Genomic DNA, 15109 nt, shown 5'->3' with positions numbered 1-15109 from the left:
AGCGCGGATATTTTTGAGATGAGGCGACAATGAGCGACACGATCAAATGCTTTCGAAAAATCTAAGAATACAAAGTTAGTCTGCTGTTTGTTGTTCATGCTGGAATTTAATTGTGTTGTAAATTCGAGGAACTGAGTTTTACAACATAAGCCTTTTCTGAATCCATGCTGGTTAAAATAAAAAAGTCGTTTGATTCTAAATGGCGTAGATATGCGATGCTAGGATATGTTCCAGTGGCTTACAACAGATGCATGTTAATGAGACGGGACGGTAATTTCGTGGAGAATACTTGTTATCCCCCTTGGATACAGGGATAACCTTTGCAATTTTCCAGTCCAGGGGTCGTTCGCCAGATAAGGATTTCCTAAAAATATGACACAAAATTTGGCTTGAAATTGTAATGGTATTTTTAGTATTTTTGAGTTCATATTGTCTATACCGGAAGATGTGGATAATTTCAAATTTAATAAAGACGAAATGCCATCTGCTGTAATATTTATTGGTTCCATAAAAGGATATTCAAAGTCGGGAACTATGGGAACAGTGAAACAGTCTTCCTGTGTAAAAACAGATGTGAAACAATTGTTAAGCGCTACTGGACAATCAGCGTCAGACAAAGGGCTTTCGCCGCCATCATATAGCACAATAATGCGCACAGTGTTACCTGGTGATATGACTTGCCAGAATTTTCTGGGGTTATTGACTAAAAGAAATGGCAGATCACGTCAGAAATATTTGTCTTTGGCTGCGTGTACCTCTTTGCAGTCAAATTTTAGAATATCACTGTATACTGCCCAAGATGAGGCTTGATTGTCCCTTCTGGCCGCCCGATACAGACGCATCTTCTTGTTTCTTAATGTTCGAAGGTGCTTAGTAAAGCAAGGATGAGATCTGTCATTTGCTATAGCGATTTCTGGCACGTAATTTTCTACCAGAGCTGTTAACTTTTGCTTAAAATGTTCCCTGCAGCCGTTTACCGACCTTCAATTAGAGAAAAGCAGAAACTCTTCACTAAGAAAGATAGCCAATTCAGCATTAATATTTTTATAGTCGGCTCTATTGTAATCTCTAATACTTTTAGTCTGAGCCCGATAGAAAGTTTGTGGAATATTAATGTCTAATTGAAGAATTTTGTCTTCCCTCAAGCCATCAATGTAAGCAATACGCCTGGCGGTATCAGGTGCGGTAGTTAATACTAAATCTAGGATGTTGGGACTCCGGGTGTGTTGATAGACTGTCTGGGTTAGATTGTAATCTAGTGTCAAGCTAATAAATTCAGCAGAGGAGCGGTGCGATGATGACAGATTTTGCCAATAAATAGGTGCAAAATTAAAGTCTCCCAGGAGATAAACAACAGCCGTGGAGCATTCTTGAGTAGCACATGTAATGCTTTCACGTAGTACATCGAGAAACGAGTGGTCAGCGTCGGGCGGCGGATAACATGTACCCACTAGGACACGGGTAGAGGATGCTGCGCATGGGACCCAACCTATTTCAGCAGGGCAATTTCCATCTACCAGAAAGGATGAAATGCAGGTTTTTACAGCAATCAGGACACCACCAGCCCTCTTCCCACTACGGTCATGCCTGTAAATGTTATATTTGTCGCTGTTGGGAAGAAGTTCTTCATTAGTGATGTCGGTGTACAACCAAGTCTCAGTTAAACCTACAATATCGGGATTGCCATCTTCCAAATAGGCACTCAATGCATCCCGCTTGTTTAGTAGGCTGCGAATGTTCGTGTAAGATAACGACAGCCGTGACTTTAAGAAATTTTGCGATTTCTTGGCTATACCAGCAAATGTTGCCTTCTTTAGCTACAGGACTGACGGCACAACTGCGCCGGTAGCGCGGTCATAAACATAAGGGGTGTCATTATTACGAACGCTATCTTTTGTAAGCTTGAAAGGCTGCTTTCTTGTTTTGGCAAATTCATTTTTTTCCTAGCTTGCCTTCTGGATAAAGAAAAATCTTCACGTATCGAATACTTTAGCTTGTGCGCAAGTGCGAGGATATTCTGCTTGTCTTTAAAGAGGGCAAATCGTGCTATGATGGGCCGACGTTTCTCAGCAGAAAAGCGTCCCAATGTATGCACGCGCTCAAACTGTGCGTTCAACATGGTGAGGCCAAGCTGTTCAGTGCAAAAGTGTATTATTTTTTGTTCAGATGCAGCCCACTTTTCGCCTTGCTCATCATCAATACCGAAAAAGATTAAATTACGTCGTCGCATTCTGTTTTCTGTATCATCACATCTTGAAGTGAGCGAGTTAAGTTGATCACATAAGCTGCGTAACACGTTATTTGGCTCCGAGATTTGAACAGTATCGAGTGATGCAACCGTATTTTCGAGTGCATCTATCCTTCCAGCTAAGCAGTTTACTCCGGCATATGTGGCTTCTTGCCGTTCCCTGACACCTTTAAGCTCATTTAGAATAGCTGACTGTCCCGCTTCAAGTCTGCGAACAGTCTCAAGAACGGAAGCAAGCGTTTGCGCGATGGCATTAGTGTCAGGGCCCGGGTTTTGTTCAACATCCCCAGAAAGTAGAACCAACCAGCTACCTATGGGAGAACATACGCTCGACAAGAGTGATGACACCAGGTACAATTTATCAGAATGCAGTTCGGGGCACGACACCGCAATGAGGCAATAGTTATCAGTCTTAATACATGAAGCGCCAAGGCTGTAACTGACCTCTAAACAGAGCAGCGGTAAGTGACCCATTTCGGCGTAGGTGTCATGCCCAATCCGAGCCGTGACCGGACGTTGCTTGTATCCCCTGTCGAACGCTGCGATGATAGCGGTGCAAGATCTAGGTTGCCAGCCCATTCCATGGAAGCGCTCCGAGTCTAGCGGGCTGAATGGGGATTCAGGCAGCGATGGGAGTAGAGCGCTTTAAGGTGGGAGTCAACATCCAGTGGACGAGGTAGGGACGCCACATAAAATAGCAGCCTGTAAATACAGCAGCGGTAAGTTCCCCATATCGGCGTAGGTGTCGTGCCCAACGCGAGCCGTGACCGGACGCTGCTTATATCCCCTGTCGAGCGCTGCGATGATAGCGGTGCAAGATCCAGGTTGCCAGCCCATTCCATGGAAGCGGCCCGAGTCTAGCAGGTGGAATGGGGATTCAGACGGCGATGGGAGTAGAGCGCTTGAAGGTGGGAGCCAACGTCCAGTGGACGAGGCATGGACGCCATATAATATGGCAGCCTGTAAATAGAGCAGTGGTATGTACTCCATTTCGGCGTAGGTGTCGTGCCCGAAATGCCAGAACATCCGTGCGTAGGCTAGGACTCCAAGATCGAGTCCTCCGCCGCGGTTTCTGGAAGCTGCTGGTTTGTCTCAAGGTGTCATAATTTCTCATGACAGTCGATGCGTTTGGTCTACCGCCACATTTCCATGACTGATATATATTTCCGGCCTTCCTCTCGTTGCCATTTGCAGCTCCCAAGGCAAGGATGGTGTTTTCCTTATGCTCATTAGAGAAAGACATGGCCAATGAGACGAAACAAAACGTACCTTTAAACATTTGCACTAATGTTCTCAATTCGCTTTTGTGGTGATAGGCTTTGTGGCAAAAAATAAAGCAACAGCATCCGTGCACTTTATCTACGCTTAAGACAACAGCTATCATAGCTTGCTTCCAACTAAAACCGAACGCGATGAGTTCCTTCGGCCGGGGCACGGCAGATCCGGCTCGTTCATAATGTATTTATTTCCTATATGGTTCTGACTAAGAAAGAGCCTGTTCGAAGGCGTTAGTTAGTGAGTGCCAGTGAGTGCGAGTGGAGGTGAGTGCGGAGGCGAGTGAGTGCCAGTGACTGTGAGTGTAGGTGAGTACCAATGAGTGATACTGAGTGTTAGTCGAGGTGAGTGCGAGTGAGTGCCAGTGACTGTGAGTGAAGGTGAGTACCAATGAGTGCTACTGAGTGTTAGTCGAGGTGAGTGCGAGTGAGTGCCAGAGACTGTGAGTGGAGGTGAGTACCAATGAGTGCTACTGAGTGTTAGTCGAGGTGAGTGCAATTGAGTGCCAGAGACTGTGAGTGGAGGTGAGTACCAATGAGTGCTACTGAGTGTTAGTCGTGGTGAGTACGAATGAGTGCCAGTGACTGTGAGTGGAGGTGAGTACCAATGAGTGCTACTGAGTGTTAGCGGAGGTGAGTGCGAGTGAGTGCCAGAGACTGAGAGTGGAGGTGAGTACCAATGAGTGCTACTGAGTGTTAGTCGAGGTGAGTGCAAGTGAGTGCCAGAGACTGTGAGTGGAGGTGAGTACCAATGAGTGCTACTGAGTGTTAGTCGAGGTGAGTGCGAGTGAGTGGCAGTGACTGCGAGTGGAGGTGATTACCAATGAGTGCTACTGAGTGTTAGTCGTGGTGAGTGCGAGTGAGTGCCAGTGACTGTGACTGAAGGTGAGTATCAATGAGTGCTACTGAGTGTTAGCGGAGGTGAGTGCGAGTGAGTGCCAGTGACTGTGAGGGGAGGTGAGTACCAATGAGTGCTACTGAGTGTTAGTCGAGGTGAGTGCGAGTGAGTGCCAGAGACTGTGAGTGGAGGTGAGTACCAATGAGTGCTACTGAGTGTTAGTCGAGGTGAGTGCGAGTGAGTGCCAGTGACTTTGAGTGGAGGTGAGTACCAATGAGTGCTACTGAGTGTTAGTCGAGGTGAGTGCGAGTGAGTGCCAGTGACTGTAAGTGAAGGTGAGTACCAATGAGTGCTACTGAGTGTTAGCGGAGGTGAGTGCCAGTGACTGTGAGTGGAGGTGAGTACCAATGAGTGCTACTGAGTGTTAGTCGAGGTGAGTGCGAGTGAGTGCCGGAGACTGTGAGTGGAGGTGAGTACCAGTGAGTGCTACTGAGTGTTCGTCGAAGTGAGTGCGAGTGAGTGCCAGTGACTGGGAGTGGAGGTGAGTACCAATGAGTGCTACTGAGTGTTAGTCGAGGTGAGTGCGAGTGAGTGCCAGAGACTGTGAGTGAAGCTGAGTACCTGTGAGTGCTACTGAGTGTTAGCGGAGGTGAGTGCGAGTGAGTGGCAGTGACTGTGAGTGGAGGTGAGTACCAATGAGTGCTACTGAGTGTTAGTCGAGGTGAGTGCGAGTGAGTGCCAGTGACTGTGAGTGAGGGTGAGTACGAATGAGTGCTACTGAGTGTTAGTGGAGGTGACTGCGAGTGAGTGCCAGTGACTGCGAGTGGAGGTGAGTACCAATGAGTGCTACTGAGTGTAAGTGGAGGTGAGTGCGAGTTAGTGTGAGTGCCAGTGAGTGGAAGTGAGTGCGATGAGTGCCAGTGAGTGTGAGTGGAGGTAAGCGCGAGTGAGTGCCAGTGAGGTGAGTGGAGGTGAGTGCGAGTGAGTGTGAGTGTGGGTGAGTTGCCAGTGAGTGTGAGCGGAGGTGAGCGCAGGTGAGTGTGAATGGAGGTGAGTGGGAATGCGAGTGAGTACCAGTGAGTGTGAGTGCGGTGAGTGCAAGTTAGTGTGAGGGGAGGTGATTGCGAGGGCGAGTGAGTGCCAGTGAGTGTGAGTGGAGGTAACTGTGAGTGCGAGTGAGTTTCAGTGAGTGTGAGTGGAGGTGAGTGCCAGTGCGAGTGACTGTCAGGAGTTTGAGTGCCAGTGAGTGCCAGTGTATGAATGGAGGAGAGTGCCGGTGCGTGCCAATGAGTGTGAGTGGAAGTGATCGCGAGTGCGAGGGAGTGCCAGTGTATGAGTGGAGGTGATTGGGAGTGCGAGTCAGTTCCAGTGTGTGAATGGAGGTGAGTGGGATTGCGAGTGTGTGCCAGTGAGTGTGAGTGGAGGTGAGTGCGAGTGCAAGTGAGCACGAATGGGGGTGAGTGCAAGTGCAAGTGAGTGCCAGTGAGTGTGAGTGGATGTGAATGTGAGTGAGTGTGAGTTGAGGTGAGTGCGAGTGGAAGTGAGCACGAGTGGGGGTGAGCGCGAGTGCAGGTGAGTGCCAGTGAGTGCGAGTAGAGGTGAACGTGAACGTGAGTGATCGTGGTTCCTGGAAAAAATTATGGCGAGTGAGTATGAGTATCCTCGCACATTGCTGACCTATGTTGGAAACAAAGTGCGCTGCTGACAGCGTTCTCTTCCTAATATAAAAATATGTAATGATAGTACAAAATATTGACACGCGAAGTGAAAGCACGTATAGAAGTGCACTCAAATTAGGGAGTATCGTAATTGTGAGTGAATTTTTTTTCGGCATATCAGTACGTCCTTAGCGCGGGCATTGACTTTTGTTATCACTATAGAAATGATATCGCTTAGTGCGGGACGAGGCTGCATGTATCGGAAGTTTCTGGAATATTATCGATGGTTCCATCCGCTGTCTGTTGTCACCGAACCTTGCGTAATCTGAGTGCATATATGCGCGACGCGAACGGTGTAGAACTTTCTGCAAAACACGCGGGCACCAGCGATTACTCTGGAAGGTTCTATGGCTCGTGTATAAAAGCCGACGCGCTTGAGCCGCTCACATTTTCGACGATCGCCAACTGTGTTCGCCGCTGTCACCGTTCTTTGAGTGTAGCCTGTTTTTGAGGGCCCAAGTTCGCACAATAAAACGCTAGTTTCGTCATTCCCAGTTCTGCTGCTTTCTTCACCGTCGCTACTACGTGACAATAGACACGCTCTGAACCACCCCCCGACGTGGTGTGCCGGGCAACAGCAGCCACAGCAGTGGCAGCTGCAGCAGTGGGAAAGTCAAAGCTTCGCTTTGAAATTCAACGTGCTAGAAGTTACAGCTTGAGTGATATTGTGAAGAAACAGCAAGAACTCGGAAGCAGTATTTTTCGTAACTTGTTTGGGCAATAACTATCAAATGTAGTGCGGTCCTGCGCAAAGCGTCGGGGGCGAGAGACCGCATTTTCTTAAGTTTTGACCCGTTGCCCGGGTGATGTTTTGTTCTCGTACGCTTTTAGCTCAAGGTCACTTGAAGGTCGCCCACAGCTAAAAGCATTTCATGCTTAAAACAAGCAACGGCCGACTTCTTTCCGTTTCCCTTACGCGCTGCGACGCAACGGTGAGGCTTGACGCTGTGCTCTAGAGATCCACGCCTCTGGACGCGGAATTAGCTGACTGAGTGCGACATTCGATTAGGATTATCTCGCAACCGGAGCACTCAAGGACGATCAAAGTTACGTTTTGCGGTCTTTGGCCGTAACTGGCCGTTACCCCATTAAAATTCATACATCATCAAAGTTAAGTTGTCGTCATATATGACTGTGTAAACCTTTCAAATGTAAATGCATACCGCAATTGTGATATTAGGAAACAAATTACTGAACAAGCTTCTTGGTAATTATGTATTTGGCGACTGTAATTTGTCGCGGAAGTCGTGTCGCAAGGAAGCACAACCTGCCTGTTCAAGCAGGTTTTGCGCATAGCTGGCATAGCGGTTTTAATAAAATTACTGTTAGGGAAACATTGAAGACCTGGTATGTATGTAGAATATGAAGTACGCTGTGTTTCATAAACGAACTTTTGGTGATTTCACAAGTTGACAGATTTGCATTAGCACGCAGCGCTCTTTAGTTTGATATATAGAAAGCTTGGCGGTATACCAGAATGTTGAACGGGACTGTCTTTCTTGAAGGTTCTTGTTAAACTTAAGTTCGCTTTTCAGGAACGCGCAATTTTTCGAAGCAAACTCATGCGCTGGTGGGTGGTCGAAGGTGCCCGCTATCCGTTGGACATTGAAAGAATAGACAGCTGAAGCACTGTTCACGCTGTGTGCAATGACTCCATGCGAAATGTTGCCCGACATTGCATTTTAAGGTGCATGCCAGCGGTTATCACCGAAAGGTCTGAAGAAAGTCCACCGTACAAGCGCGTAAGGAAAGAAAAGTAGGCAAAGGCTGCAATCTTCTCACATCTCGGAAAGCCCACTGCATAAAACGCTGGAACACGCCACAATTACCGCAGGTAACCTTCCTATTGTGCTCGCTTTGTGCTGGAAAGGGGGAAGGGAAATTACGGCGGTTTGTGTCGGGCCGCGTTATGTGACCGACAAGACAGCAGGAAATAAAAGATCTTTGTTACTCTCTTCAGTCATTGTCGCACAAGCGCCATCCAGAAACACTTGCGGCAAAGGGAAGCGGCTTCTCGAGTTGCTATCGCAACACACGACGCTGCCGCAAGGCTTTAGTACAAGCGTCTCCGTGCTTCAGCGTTCTTGAAAACGGTGAGTACGACTTACGAGATGGATTTCTTGGCGTGACTACACAGTGCGAAATTGTGCAGTTCGTATCGATGACCCACAACTGCATCTTACTGCCGACGATGGGATGGTTCTTTTTGCACGCTTTCATTTCTTGCGCCATCAGTGCTTGGAATAGCAGGACCACAGAGGCAAAACTTTGCGGCGTGTAGCGCAGTACCGCACCGACCTCAATGCGGATGCATGCCAACAGTTCACGCGGGAAGGTTTCTTGCCTTTATCGACGGTTAGCTGTTACTCTGCGCATGGCTCCGTAATGTGCACAACGCGCGTGTCTCATGTTTTTGCGACTGCGTGGCTGCTTGCTTTCAGTGAGTTTGGCCTACTCAGCAGGAGGTAGAATGCCTCCTGGCCTTTGTGTACGCTTTTATCGATTTATATCGTTGGCATTACTACGTTCGAAAAGGAAGTAAGTTAAATAGTCGGGTGCCAAAATCATGATCTCATTATGAGACACGCCGCAGTGGGGGACCGTCTGGGTTTCTTTAACATGCACTGAATGGAAGGTACACGAGGCAGCTGAAGAAAGTAGGACGCAAGCATGAGGTGGACGTAGTTTTCACAGCCCCCCTGTAAGTTCGCTGGGTTGTGCGCTCTAATACGTGATCGAAGCGAAAAGGAAAAGGCAGAAAATGCATGTAAGAGGAGACATGTTGACCCCCTTGCGACTTTTGCCACTGAGGCCGTTTACCAGATTCCGCTCCGCTGCGGTAAAGTTAACATTGGCCAAACGGGTAGATGAATAAACGACCGACTCGGGGAGCACTCAGCGTCGTTAAACGTGGGTGCTATGCACCTACCTGTACACATAAAAGATTGCGGTTCCACTCCGCTATTGAGAAATGCAACCATTTTAAACAAGTCTAATGACGGACTGGCGAGAGAAATTGGGCCTAGCCAGATTTACGCACAAGCTGCCACGTGTGTCAGTGTCCCGTCAGTTGCCCTGACGGATAAAGAAATTAGTTGTCTCCTTGGGCGTTAGCGTTTCTTACAATTTTTGCATGTGATTATGCGGGAGCTTTATACGAGCCTTCTGACTGCGCGTGGGCAGCCCTTTGCTCCCCTGGAAAGCCTTTCATGAAACTTCAGTTGTCAGTGCTGTCCTCTCCCTTTATGCCCGCCCGTATTTCCGCTCGACGACACTATATGATGCACCAAATGGCCCAACAGTCTACGCTTCCACCTTTGTTCTTAGCTAGGAGAGCGCGCGCTCCGACGTTAATGATTAAATCGCTAGTTTAGACACGGCGCAGGCACAAAATTTCTAAAAGCGCCAGCTTTCACGAAGGAAGGGCTGATAGTGTTATGGTGTCGTTGTGTGCATGCGTCCGTGGCGCAGTTGATATAAATTGGGCGGCTGCGCCTCGAAAACTGAGTTCAAATCTCAGTAATGGTCACGTAATTTTTATTGAGAGACAGCTTGCTCTAAAGCAATGAGCCGAGAAATTGGCTGAATGGCCGACCGAGCCATGGCGAACCTAGAGGGTAGCAAAAAAAAAAGAAGCTTCTCAAAGGGAAAGCAAAGGGAAAGGAGGAAGCTTTAGCTCGAGTGCTCCTATCTAAATACATGTAAAAGTAGAATTCGTATTTCTCGGCAACCACTGCACCAAATTTGACGAGGTTTGTTGCATTTAAAAGAAAAACTTAAAATCTAGTGACTGTTGGTTTCTAATCTTTGAGTTAGGTCGTCAATCTTTTATTAAAAATTGGCGAAAATAAAAAGTTTTCAAAAAACGAAACTATCACGTTTACAACTCTGTAACTCAACCACTAAGAATGATAATACAATTCTGTGAATTGCATCTAAAAGTACATCCATAGCGGACAAAATTGATATGTTACACATGAATATAAAAAAAATTAATCATAGGGAAATACAACTTTTGTAAAACCGTTGTAACCAACGTAACAAATTCATGTAAGATGTAAGATGACATATTGAATTTGTCCGCTTTGAATGATCAAATGGATGCCGTTTACAGAACCGCGATATCAGTTCTTGATGCATAGCTATCAACTTGTAAACTTCGTGCTTCTATCTTTTTCAGACGGTCAAATATTTGAAAATTGTTTTAAGAAAATTCAAGCCCTAAATCGAAATTCCGCTTCCAACAGTCACTAGAATTTAACTTTCTCTTTCAAATGCAACAAATTTCATCAAAATCGGTCCAGGGGTTATCTCATAAAAACGTTTTTGCGTTTTACATGTATTTGAATAGGCCGCGTCGGAGTTGCGCCCGAGCTAAAGACCGAACCGAACTCTCGATGCGTTTACCCGAGTAGTATTCAAGCAATCTAGCGACACTGTATTGCTGAAGAGAACCTTGTTTGCAGTTTGTGGTGGTCATCCTGAAACTTCTATTTCTTCGGGTCCGTTACCAATTGCATGAATGAGGGATCTCCCGATGGTGCAGTATGATACTTATTTAGGTGCTTTATTTAATGTCAGTAAACTTCCTAGCGAACAAATGGTCGACGACCCATTCTCTTTGTTCTCCGGACAAAAAAGTATTCGCAGGCCCTTTCGATATCAAATGCCTCTCTCATATGCTCCGTAAACCACACATTTGCTCGTACGTGGATATGTCGACATTAAACTCCCCCGTTGTAATCATTGGCATCTTCTGCCGTCAGTTCCGTTCTTTCTAGCTGGACAGCTGATAAAGCTCCATTAGGTGGCGTCTCTTGGAGGCTCTCTAAGCGGTTTTATATATAGTTGTGATTGGCGTCATAGCTGGGGCAAGATGAAGAAGAAGAAGAACAACAACATAACTTTATTGAAGAATAAAACGCTCAATGGGTGGAGCCCCTAGACAAGGGCCTCACTGGCTTCCGCGCGCCGTCTTGCTTGCCGGATGATGGCCGTTTGGACCTCTTCCTGTGAGCTGGACAGCGCCGCCTCCCATTGTGTATGCTCCGTAATTTCTGTGTTTGTCTTTTGTGGATAGGCCGTGCATGCCCATGAGATGTGGTCTAAGGTTGGCGTGGCTCCGCACCATGGGCGTGTGTCCGTATATCTTTCGGGATGAATTTTATGGAGAATGTGCAGGTTGTTGTATGTATAGGTTTGCAGCTTTCACCACATAACCTGTTCTTCCTCACTGAGATTCTTATCTGGGGGTGGTAGCTTCAGTTTATTTCTCCTGTGATAGTTTACCATTCCAGTGTAGTTCTGGTCAATCGGGATCGGGTCGTCAGAGGCGTCCTGCGAGCACCCGTGGGGTGTAGCATGCGCACGAGCTACTCTGTCAGCCTCTTCGTTTCCCCTGATTCCCTCATGACCGGGTACCCATAAAAGGTGAAATCTGGCTCGGGGTTTTATATCTCGTATAATCCTATAGGCTGCGGTGCATACTCGTCCCCTGAGGTAGCTTCTGCATGCCGCTTGAGAGTCTGATAGGATGGTTATTTGTTGTTGGTTTGGTTCCGTCGCTTTGATAGCAAGGGCTATTGCGATTTCTTCTGCTTCCACGATAGTGGTGCTATGAGTGGAGGCGCTAATGATTTCTCTGCCTATGTAGTCAGTGACAGCAGCTACCGCTCTTTTCTGCCTGCCTGGGTATCTTGCCGCATCCACGAAGCGGGAGTTTGGTTTGTCGCCGTGCGTTTTTTCAATGTATGCAGCTCTGGCTTCTCTTCTGCCTGCATGTAGAGTTGGGTCCATATTTCTGGGTATTGGCGCCACTTTGATGCAGTTTCTGATTATTGTGGGGATGGGCTTAGTTTGGTTTTGTTTTTCAAGGAGCTCGTGATACCCGAGTCTGCCAAGGAGTTTCCTACCCGTGGTCGTTTGTGCGAGTTCTTTGAGTTATCAGTTGAGCTTCTGCCAGTTCCTCAAATGTATTATGAATCCCTAGAGACATGAGTTTCTCGGTAGGGGCGCACTGCGGAATTTGTAGGGCGATCTTGTAGGCTTTCCTTAAGCACGAAGTGATCGCATCCCTCTCTCTTTTCGTTAGCTGGTAATACGGCAAGCTGTAAATGAAGCGGCTAACCACCAGACTTCTGATTAGGCGGAGGGTGTCTGATTCCTTCATCCCCGTCCTTTTCGTGGCTTCCCGCTTTATCATTCTCGCGACTTGTTATGTTGCCGTCTTGATGAGGTTAAGCCCGTGTTGGCAGTGTTGATTTGATTGTAGCCACATGCCCAGTACCCGGATTGTGGTCTTCTCAGGTATTGCATCATTGCCAAGTCTGATTTCCAATTTAAGGGCAGCGTCCGTCGGGACGTTGCGATTCCCTTTGCTTTTCCAGACTCGTATAATCTCCGATTTCTCCGACGCGCATTGCAGCCCTCTGGTTCGCACGTGTTTCTCGATTTCACAGGCAGCTGCTTGAAATCGTTCTTCTTTTTCACGTAGCGACCCGGTGACACACCAGACTGTAATGTCGTCCGAGTATAGGGCGTGCTGGATACCCGGGATGGCCTGCAGTTTTCTTGCAAGGCCTATCATCGCCACGTTAAATAGCGTTGGCGAGATCACTGCGCCCTGGGAAGTACCCTTGTTGGGTGCCTTGAAAATCTTGATTTCTACTGCGCCAAATTTAATCTGCAGCGGTGGCGTAGAGGTAGAACACCCGCGTCGCGTGCAAGAGGTCCGTGGTTCGAATCCCGATGCCGGCAATTTTCCACCGGATTAAAAAAAATCCGCGTGTTGATAAAATTGCACAAACAGGCCTGGAGTGTGGCCTGATCCCGGTGACCAGAACCGGTAACGCACTCCCTCACCAGAGCAGGATTGGCCACCCTGGTGCAGTACTTGGCCACAACCTCCTATATGAACACAACAATCAAACCCTGGCCCTCAGTCCCCAGCAGCTGCGAAGCAACTGACCACGGCGGCGGTCAGACCTGCGACGCAGCAGAGGGTGCTAAGAATCACTGGCTCCGGACTGGCCGCCATTGGAATATGAACCTGGCAACGTTTAACGCTAGAACGTTATCTAGTCAGGCGAGTCTAGCAGTGCTATTGGAGGAATTAGAGGGCAGTAAATGGGATATAATAGGGCTCAGTGAAGTTAGGAGGCCGAAAGAAGCCTATACAGTGCTAAAAAGCGGGAACGTCCTGTGCTACCGGGGCTTAGTGTAGAGATGAGAACTAGGAGTCGGATTCCTGAATAATAAGAATACAGCTGGTAAGATACAGGAATTCTATAGCCTTAACGAGAGGGTGGCAGGTCTTGTTGTGAAACTTAATAAGAGGTACAAAATGAAAGTTGTACAGGTCTACGCCCCTACATCCAGTCATGATGACCAGGAAGTCGAAAGCTTTTATGAAGACGTGGAATCGGCGATGGGTAAAGCCAAACAAAATACACTATACTGATGGGCGACTTCAATGCCAGGGTAGGCAAGAAGCAGGCTGGAGACAAGTCAGTGGGGGAATATGGCATAGGCACTAGGAATAGCAGGGGAGAGTCATTAGTAGAGTTTGCGGAACAGAGTAATATGCGGATAATGAATACCTTCTTCTGCCAGCGGGATAGCCGAAAGTGGACGCGGAGGAGCCCGAACGGCGAGACTAGAAATGAAATAGACCTCATACTCTGCGCTAACCCTGGCATCATACAAGATGTGGACGTGCTCGGCAAGGTACGCTGCAGTGACCACAGGATGGTAAGAACTCGCATTACCCTAGACCTGAGGAGGGAACGGAAGAAACTGGTACATAAGAAGCCGATTAATGAGTTGGCGGTAAGAGGGAAAATAGAGGAATTCCAGATCAAGCTACAGAACAGGTATTCGGCTTCAACTCCGGAAGAAGACATTAGTGTTGAAGCAATGAACGACAGTCTTGTGGGCATCATTAAGGAGTGTGCAATGGAAGTAGGTGGTAACTCCGTTAGGCAGGATACCAGCAAACTATCGCAGGAGACGAAAGATGTGATCAAGAAACGCCAATGTATGAAAGCATCTAACCCTACAGCTAGAATAGAACTGGCAGAACTTTCGAAGTTAATCAACAAGCGTAAGACAGCTGACTTAAGGAAGTATAATATGGATAGAATTGAACATGCTCTCAGGAACGGAGGAAGCCTAAAAACAGTGAAGAAGAAACTAGGAATAGGCAAGAATCAGATGTATGCGTTAAGAGACAAAGCCGGTAATATCATTACTAATATGGATGAGATAGTTCAAGTGGCTGAGGAGTTCTATAGAGATTTATACAGTACCAGTGGCATCCACGACGATAATGGAAGAGAAAATAGTCTAGAGGAATTCGAAATCCCGAAGGTAACGCCGGAAGAAGTAAAGAAAGCCTTAGGTAATATGCAAAGGGGGAAGGCAGCTGGGGAGGATCAGGCAACAACAGATTTGTTGAAGGATGGTGGACAGATTGTTCTAGAGAAACTGGCCACCCTGTATACGCAATGCCTCATGACCTCGAGCGTACCGGAATCTTGGAAGAACGCTAACATACTCCTAATCCATAAGAAAGGGGACGCCAAAGACTTGAAAAATGATAGACCGATCAGCTTACTGTCCGTTGCCTACAAACTATTTACTAAGGTAATCACAAATAGAATGAGGAACCCCTTAGACTTCTTTCAAGCAAAGGACCAGGCAGGATTCCGTAAAGGCTACTCAACAATAGATCATATTCACACTATCAATCAGGTGATAGAGAAATGTGCGGAATATAACAAACCCTTATATATAGCTTTCATTGATTACGAGAAAGCGTTTGATTCTGTCAAAACCTCAGCAGTCATATAGGCATTACGGAATCAGGGTGTAGACGAACCGTATGTAAAAATACTGAAAGATATCTATAGCGGCTCCACAGCCACCGTAGTCCTCCATAAAGCAAGCAACAAAATCCCAATAAAGAAAGGCGTCAGGCAGGGAGATACGATATCTCCAATGCTATTCACAGCGTGTTTACAGGAGGTATTCA

At 47.2% G+C, this 15109-nt stretch overlaps 1 protein-coding gene across 4 annotated transcripts in view; it reads left to right on the top strand.

Annotated features, from left to right (window-relative positions):
* Positions 1-8080: 8080 nt before the first annotated feature.
* The window catches only part of LOC142570801 (retinol dehydrogenase 12-like), a 193872-nt gene continuing 186843 nt past the window's right edge, over positions 8081-15109 (top strand). For all 4 annotated transcript variants that reach the window (XM_075679126.1, XM_075679124.1, XM_075679125.1 and 1 more), the window contains exon 1: positions 8081-8171. The gene's annotated coding sequence lies outside the window, so the exon portion shown is untranslated. The remainder of the gene's footprint in view (positions 8172-15109) is intronic.

Source organism: Dermacentor variabilis, chromosome 2 (assembly GCF_050947875.1).
Source record: "Dermacentor variabilis isolate Ectoservices chromosome 2, ASM5094787v1, whole genome shotgun sequence".
Lineage (NCBI taxonomy): Eukaryota > Metazoa > Arthropoda > Arachnida > Ixodida > Ixodidae > Dermacentor > Dermacentor variabilis.
This window is presented reverse-complemented; position numbering and strand designations above follow the sequence as displayed.